Genomic DNA, 9,349 nt, shown 5'->3' on the forward strand with positions numbered 1-9,349 from the left:
CAATTTTTCGGGAATAGATTGGACAACCTTAACTGCTAAAAGCGCAGTCGAACGACAATTTCTTGATATCGTCAATGACTGTGGTCCAAGACAGGATGGCAGCTTGGATGGTAGCATCTATTTGGAAGATTTCTTTTTCACAATTGACAACGTATATATTTTGTTAAGCAGGATTCCCGATGTTTCATCAACGGGAATGGACTCAATTCCGCCTTTTGTACTCAAAGAATGTGCTCAACAATTGTCACCATTGATTTTTGAGTTTTTCTTGCAAATTAATAAAACTCGACAATGGCTTTTTCAATGGAAAACGTAAATCGTTACTCCTTATCTCAAATCTGGGTCAACATCCGATGTGTCAAACTACAGACTTATCAGCTTCCTATCTAAATTGTCAATCGTTTTTGAGCGTTTATTATTCAACTTCAATTATTCCCGAGTCTGTTTTAAAAAAAGCGTGAACAGCACGGGTTCATGAAACAACGTAGCACGGTCAATCAACTCAATACGTAATTGGACAAAGCTTATGCTGCTAAAGATAAAACTCACTATCGCTTGACTTTATATTTGATGTGAAGAATCTTTTGACTCAGTTTCGCATGGTTTACTATTACATTAATTATCCTCATTTGGTTTTGATCAGAATCTCCTAATACTTTTTCAATCGTATATCTTCGGTCAAAAGCAAGTGATTAAAGTTGACGGATGTTCTTCAAGTGAATTATAGATGACGTTAGGAGTTCCTCAAGGTAGCGTGCTGGGTCCACTTGTCTTTATCATTTTTATTAACGATGTTACAGACTCAGTTCAATATTCTGAATATTTTCTTTTTTGGGATGACCTTAAATTGTTTTCTGTTTCTTCAATCGACAAAATTCAAAATGAAATAGACAGCTTATCCTCCTGGTCAATTTCAAACGAGTTGGACTTTCATCTGGACAATTGTAAAAGTTCGTCTTTTACTCAACACTACGACAATGCTGACCTCTATTTCGATGGGCCCGCTTGAAACACGTTGATTCAATTGTAGATTTGGTCATCACTGTAAACAGTTTATTGTGTTGGGATAAGCATGTTGACCTCAGCAATGCAAAATCTACAAAATTTTCAATTTTTTGAAGGGTAGTGTTCCACTCGCAGTTTATTTGTCTAGAAGAAAACTTTTATCTGGTCGATGGTGTCCTCCATTTGGCAGTAGGTTTCGCGTAAAATTTTTCGGTTTTGGCAATGTGGAAGTCGGAAAAGTTTCGACACTGATGTCTTAAATGGGTTCCGAATTGTAAAAAATCATACATTGAAATTATGAAAGTCTTGGACATCTTGCCTGTTTCATTTCAGCTAATAAGAACAAACCTACTCCTTCAATGAAAAATAGTTATTGTTTTTATTTATTCCAATCTCAATGCAACTTCTGTCTGCTCGTTACAGTCCTATCAATGGTTAATTAATCTTAGGTTATTTTTACCCATTTTCGTTAATCTCCTTGGGATTTTCGCATAGTTATTTTCTACCGCACGGGTCCCTGTTACAGATAACAGGTTTACCTGCTTGACGAATCCCGTCATGAACAAACATTCCTTGACTTGTCCCGTCAAGATGAAATCCCATGATGATTCCCATCATTATTTATGATGCTTTCTCTATATTATTAAAATCCGGTTTACTATAAGTAACCATCTCTTTTTGTTCTCCTATTTGTTTGTGAACATTTTGAATTATGCATTTAAAATGTAATTTATGAGCATGTCATACATTATGATTCACTATAACATCAAAAACCCATCAGTTTGAACATTTTGAAATTTCAAAAAACAAGAAAATTAAGACGGATGAACGTTTTTTGAATCGTTCTCAACGAGTCGCAAATCATCTCATACGAATGCAGATTATTGACTTTGACTTTCAAACGTTAGTTTATGTAAGCAAAAGACCAATATTTACGCACTCAAATTGAAAATTTTGAAAGGATCACATATCATCTGCTTAATTTGGGCGCAATGCACAGCAAAAGTAAAAACAAAGAACGATCAAGCTATTAAAGCCAATATAAACTTTCCTAAAGCTATAAAATATAACATCTTGTTGGAGACAACAACTTCAATTGATTCTTGAGAAGTTGCATTCAACAGAAAGCAAAGATCCTCAATGCATGATCTCTAAACATGTATCTACCACCCTTAATATTTCACAACATTCAATTTTTGAAACTTGTCCCAATAAAGGTAGAGTTCCTGACCAGTGGAAAGAAAACTTTATCAGAACAACCCACTGACGGGAACAAAATCTCGATCAACATTTGCCCGCCTATAAACTGCCCCTCATTTCCACCTAAATCTCTTGAAAAAGTTCTTTGGCGGTCTTTTGTACAAAAAAACCAACAAATTTAGTATTCACAGTTCGGCGTGGTCAAAGCGATCAACCATTGTTCATTTTTTCTTTTCTTAGCAAAATCAATAACTTAAATGACCTAAAACGCAACAAAGATCTAGCAGCTTTTTACAGAGAATTTTCGACAAAATACTTCAAATAAACGTTTTGCTAACTCATCACCTATTGTTAGATAGCAAAGCATTAGACATCATCATTGACCGTTATACTCATTAAAAACCAGAAGACTAAACTAACTAAAAATTTTTAGTTTTTAAAATGTATTCAGCGGAGTCCCACAAGATTCACTACTTGAACCACTGCTGTTTTTTTGTTTGTAAGAGTGATCTACAAGAATCGACAGATCATAGTCCTACATATGGTTAAGAGAAGACTATAAACTGAGTGACAACAACTGCAGTTACATTGAAAACGAAAATCACATGGTTTTCTACGAGAACAAACGTGGCGTTCTATATATATATATATATATATATATATATATATATATATATATTAAAAAAGTATTCAAAAGTTGAGGACAAAAGTTTAAAATCGTGACCAGTCAACATCTTCTTGGTGTCAGAGTAACGAAAAATTAAAATTTCAACCGGACAGCAATTGCACATAGGCATATCTCAAAGAAAATGCCACAACACTGGCATTTAAATAGGAAAAATAGGAAGTACTATCTATGTTCTTATTTCAACAAGGGATATATTGTACCCTTTGTATCTTATACAATAGAGTTACAGAAAATGAAGGTTTTAGTTCTAATAGAGATTTAAAGAAAAAGTCCAAAAAATGGCTCTTTGATATCCCCAACGGCTACCAAAGAACAAGTTCAAGCCCCTTTTCTGTTTTTAGGTACTAAGAACTCCATTGTCTCTTACTTTATTATAATATTGCCCACAGAGATCAAGTTTTAAACATAAAGCATTTCATCATGTACAATACAAACCAAAGAAAAAGACAAGGAACACATAAATTTATTTTAGCGAAAACTAGAGTTTGTAAAAACAATGACAATTTTTTGCTCAGAACAGCAACATAGTACAAGATATTTATTAGAACAACAGATTTGAAGAATAAGTCAAAAATTAAAGATCTGATTACTAACATTCACTAACAATTTCTCAGCCAGAATTTTTATGGTGGCTTACGGCACCCGCCAGTGAAAATTTCCATGCTTAAGTACTAATTGTAACACACAGTCCAAACTAATCTAGCCGACGAGGAAGTGTGGGCAACATTCTTGGATGATTTCCAAAACACTTCACTACTACTTCTACAACTACTACTACTACTACTACTACTACTACTACTACTACTACTACTACTACTACTACTACTACTACTACTCTACTACTTTTCTACTACTACTACTACTACTGTTACTACTAATTCTACTACTACTACTACTATTACTACTACTATTACTACTAATACTACTACTAATACTACTACTACTACCACCACTAATACTACTACGGTTACTACTACTACTACTACACTACTACTACTACTACTACTACTACTACTACTACTACTACTACTGTTTCAACACTTTAATTCCAAATATGAAATAAAGGCACGGTTGGCAACAAATACAAACAAAACAAGAAGAGTTATTTGTTTGGTTATTCTGTGAAGTGCTGTACGACGAAATTGTTGAAGGCATTCTTTGACCCGGTTGCTGTTTTCTCCTGCAATCTGGTGAACGATACTTTGTTTCGCACACAGTCTCCTTCGATTTGACTCATCCACGTTTTCCGTTGCCCCCCAGGAGCGCGTCTAGCATGGACGTATTGATCGGGCGGGTCCCAATCGAAGGCACGGCGGTCTAATCTTCCTGGTTCCATTCTCTGGATGTGTCCGTACCATTTTATCCGTTTGAGCATGATCATCGTGGATAGTTGGGGCATTCGTGATCTTGACATAATTTCTTCGTTCGTTGCTTTCTCCAGATATGACACACGTAGAATTCTCCGAAGACAACCACAGTGGAAACTCTCAAGTTTTCTCTCCATTAATTTCGAAAGAGTCCAAGTCTCTGAGCTGTACAGCACGGCTGATAAAACGAGTGCTTTGTACAAATTGCACTTGAGGTGCACGCTGAGCTGCTTGCTCTTCCAGAGATTTTGGAAGTTAGCAAACCGTTGTCTACCTTCTGCAAGTTTGCAATTGACTTCCTGCAGGTCTCCATGCTTGAGGCTGACATATGATCCGAGATACTTGAACGCTTCTATGTTTTCAAACTCGTTTCCGAGAACATCTTGTACTTTGCAGGAAAACACGCGTGTGGCAACTGCTTTAGGTTTGCCACAGTATCTCGATTGGTGAACTTTTCGGCCATTGACTGTTTTGAACTTTCTTTCACACTTGTCACAGGTAAGGCTCGCCTCTAGTTGCTCGAACTTTGACTTGTCGACGACATTCGTTGACAAACCGGCTTTGCAGAATCTTGTTTGGTGCACTTTGCGTCCGGTAACTGTACTGAATTGCCGCTGACAATTCTGACATCTTAAAGACTCTTGGTCAGCCACCACTGACCGACTCTCATTTCTCTGAATCTGCTACCGCAGATTGTTGTCCATACTCATTGCTTTGGTGTTTGAAGGCTGAGATACGACTAGTTGCGCCACAAACTAGAAGACCAGTGCCTCGTTAGCTCGACCATGTGAGCGGAGAGCCGCAGCACATGACCTACCCCCAGGGGACACCACGTGGAGGTGAGGTTGGATTTTGTCCCCCACTACTACTACTACTACTACTACTACTACTACTACTACTACTACTACTACTACTACTACTACTACTACTACTACTACTACTACTACTACTACTACTACTACTACTACTACTACTACTACTACTACTACTACTACTACTACTACTACTACTACTACTACTACTACTACTAATACTACTACTACTGCTACTACTACTACTGTTTGAACACTTAATTTCCATAAAGAAATAAAGGAACAATAACAATAAGTACAAACAATTTAATAGAATGCATATAAGTTTGAGCTTATCCGGGTTTATTTAATCCAGGAAATGCTGTTCGACAAAACTGTTGAAGCGGGATTTAGACTCTCTTTTCGCTTTCTGTTGTAAGGTGATGTAGCTCATGTTGTTCATTGAGCAATCTTCTTCAAGTTCATCCATCTTGCGTTGACCCCCTGGAGCTCGTTTAGCATATCGATATTTTTCTGTCGGCTCCCAAGTGAAGGCTCGGAGCGCTAGACGATCGTCATTCATCCTCAGGATATGGCCAAAACATTTCAACCGTTTAATCATGATCATTGCAGAAAGTGTCGACATACGTGATCTAGCCAGTACTTCTTCATTTGTCACCCTCTCCAGATATGAAAAACATAGTATCCTTCGCAGACAACTGGTGTGAAAGCTCTCAAATTTCCGTTGCGTTGATTTATTCATGGTCCACGTTTCAGAGCTATATAAGACCACTGATAACACGAGAGCTCTGTATAACTTTGAGGGGAATACTAAGTTGTTTGCTCTTCCAAAGCTTCTGAAAGCTCGCAAATTGCTGTCTCCCTTCCGCCAGCTTGACACTGATTTCCTTTAGGTCACCATGTTGCCAGCTCACGAAAGAACCGAGATACTTGAAAGCTTCTACATTTTCGAACTCCACTCCATCTCGATCGAGGACATTGCAGGAGAAAATGCGGGATCTTCCAGCATTTTCTCTGCCGCAGTATCGTGACTCGTGAATTCGTCGGCCTTTCACAGTTGCGATTTCCCTAGTGCACTTCTGACAAGTGAGGCTTTTCTCTAGCCCAACAAACTTTGACGCGCTGTCTTCGACCCTCTTCGAACCCTTAGACTTGCAGAATCTGGCTTCATGCACTTTGCAGCCTCTTGCAGTGTCGAAGCGACGTTTACAACCTGAACATACACAACTATCGTCATCAGAAACCGCAGATGATCTTTTATTCGCTGTAGACACTAGATCAGCAACCACTGACCTCTCGTCGCTGCTAACTGTCACAAGCTCAGCCTCCGCTGAACTCTTCAGTCTCAGTTTCTCACCAGCTAGTGTCTCGAACCAGCCCGCACTCTTCTTCTTGCCCACCAGCACCTCTCTGCCAATGAGTAGTCGGGATTGGTTTTCGGCCTCAATGAGAGTCCTAAAACGGCCTTTGCGGTTTCCTGTAAGAACTTCCACGTTCCTTTGAGCAATGGGTACACTGGCTCCGGGTTTTTCGCATTTAGCACCCATATTTTTCGGGTGTTAACACCCATATTCCCGTATTAACTACTACTACTACTACTACTACTACTACTACTACTACTACTACTACTACTACTATTACTACTACTACTACTACTACTACTACTACTACTACTACTACTACTACTACTACTACTACTACTACTACATGATCTGAAGGACAATTTGAAGCGAAAAGTGTAAAGCTCATACCAATTTGAAACAACATTTTTGTTGAAATGCCAATTTAAAAAAGTAGTAAGGGTGGTTGTAAGGGTTTCAAATTGGCATTTCAGATCAATTTTTTTAATATGATATTGAGATTAAATTTTTTACTACTAAATTCTTACAATATTTTTCAAATTGGTATTGAGAATACGTTTTTTACTACCAAATTTTTTACAGTAGTTACAGACTATTTTTTAAAAAAATTAACTTTTTCTCAAATTTTACAGACTTTTTTCTCAAATTTTACAGACAAACAAACATTGCGTCGGACGTTTGGTCTATTTTTCACTACTAAAATCGTCGGACGACTGATTAAACATAGTACTCTTGGTAGAAAAGACAGGTACTTTAGGTAAGTTATGATTGAACAATTAAATAACGTTAAACAATTACAAGGTTAAACATTAAGTTATGATTACAAGGTTAAACATGTTAAGTTACAAGGTTAAACAATTAAACTAGGTTAAACAAGGTTAAACAAATATAATGGCTAAAACAATAAAAAATTTATCTATGTTTGAATACTTGAACAGCAGACTTTAGTTTTGTGTATATCCGCAAATGCGCATCGTTCGATAATCTAATTCCAGCTTCCTCACATCGTGCCTTGATGTCGGGAACTGAAACTGTGGAACTGACTCCGGAAAACAGCAAGCATGCTTTCTTTTCGGGGTCAGTCCACGCGGGGGCTCCCGATTTGACGCGGAATGATTTCAAAGACTTTATAAACTTCTCTCGGAGAACGTCTTCACTACTCTGACCTATAGTTGACCTCCGTCGAGCGTCTGCAGTAACCGTTTGTTCCCGAGTCACGTTTGCAGCAGGTTGTTCTGTTGGAGTAACCGGGTTAATTGGAGTTAGGTTAACTGACGGCCTAATTGCATTGAATCGCCGTACGATTGGTTCCGAACATATAGGCGTCTCCATTGGCGTCTGTGGATCAATGGGATGTGGCTCTTCGGGCGCTTCAAAGTCAGACTCTACATCAGACTCTTTGTCGTCTACTTCTGCTTCTTCGGCTTCTTCCGGTGGGATATCTGACGACAAATCGTTACAATATATCGACAACAGCTGGTCGCGGTCCTCTGAGGTTCCCTCTCTACCAATGTAGATATCCTCAGCTGTTGTCTTGTTGTGAGCCGTTTGTGCCAAATGCGCTTTTGTCACCCCTTCTGGAACCTTGCCAATGAAACTTTTCCATCGGCGTTCCCAATACCTTCTGATGGAGTTGGCGTTAAATCGCACTTCGTTTGGGTCATCGCCGAATAGAGTAAAGAAAGTTTCCTGAATGTGTTTTGAAATGGACCGCTCAATTTTGTTCTGCTTCGAGCTGAAGACATACTTCGACTCCATTGAATCATTCTCGTCGGCAAATGTCTCCTTTAACTTGTAAAGCAGCGGTATTTGATCGGCCTTTATTTTCAAATACAGCGTATAAAACTTTCCCGTCTTGTGCCTATCAGTTTCCAGAACGCTGTTTTCTTCAATGTACTTGACGTCCTCCCAAGTGAGTGCCAGTAAGGGTCCAGACCGTACATTAAGTCTACCTTGTAGCACAAAGAAATTTAGGGCCTGTTGTTGCTTGTACGTTAAGGTAGATGTTGCTAAGTTGTCCATTAGATGACTCAAGGCCAGCTTGTGACGATTTCGTACCAGAGCAATCGACGGGACCCGGGCTCGCAATTGTTTGGCTGTGGTACGATAGTTCTTAATAGCTGCAGTGGAGAACGCTTTCCTTACACTTTTAATTGCCGCCAACATCGTTGAGTGCTCTCGTTCCATCCTGTTGGAGACACCGTCTGAATACAAAAAACAGTAATCAACGAAGTTGCTGAAAGTTGCGAGATAGTTTAGCATCGTTTGAGGCTTCAATCCTCTTCGCTCTTGCAACTGGAGGCAAGCTTGTAATAGTTGCTGTGGTCGCCTCAGACCTTGTGTTTCCCCATACAATACAGCCATCAACTGAATTAAGCCTGATCTGTCCTCGTTGCAATATTCATTGCCCGCACATTTTGCCAACTGTTTTTGGTGCTCAGTGAACCTGCGGGCTCAACTTCATTAAAGAAAATGTCTCAACTTCATTAAAGAAAATGTCGGGGAAATTTCAATTAGAAAACAGTCAGAGACTGATCCCAGCCGAGACCCATCGAAATCTAACACCAAAAAGGCGATCAGAATTAAAATTCCAGAACGGAAAGTATCAAGGACAAGTAAGAGACGAAGTTCCAAAAGAAAATCTTCGAAAGAATTTCCGACCAATAAACAAGTAAGAATTGCTAGCCCAGATAATTCAGTTAGTTCTTATCACTCAGCACCCCCAGTAAGGATCATTCGACAAGAAACTGGATTTCGTAGAAGCAAACGTCTCCGCAAAACAACAAGCCGTTTTGGGGAACTAGCATCCGATACAGAGATAGATGATGAAATCGTGGTACAAGGGCCATCTTGCAGCGCATCATCATTCCAACCCGCGCAATTACCCGACAATCGTCAAATGATTAAAAGTTCAAT

This window comes from Convolutriloba macropyga, chromosome 7, assembly GCF_964194025.1.
Source record: "Convolutriloba macropyga chromosome 7, txConMacr16.3, whole genome shotgun sequence".
In the NCBI taxonomy this organism is placed as follows: domain Eukaryota; kingdom Metazoa; phylum Xenacoelomorpha; order Acoela; family Convolutidae; genus Convolutriloba; species Convolutriloba macropyga.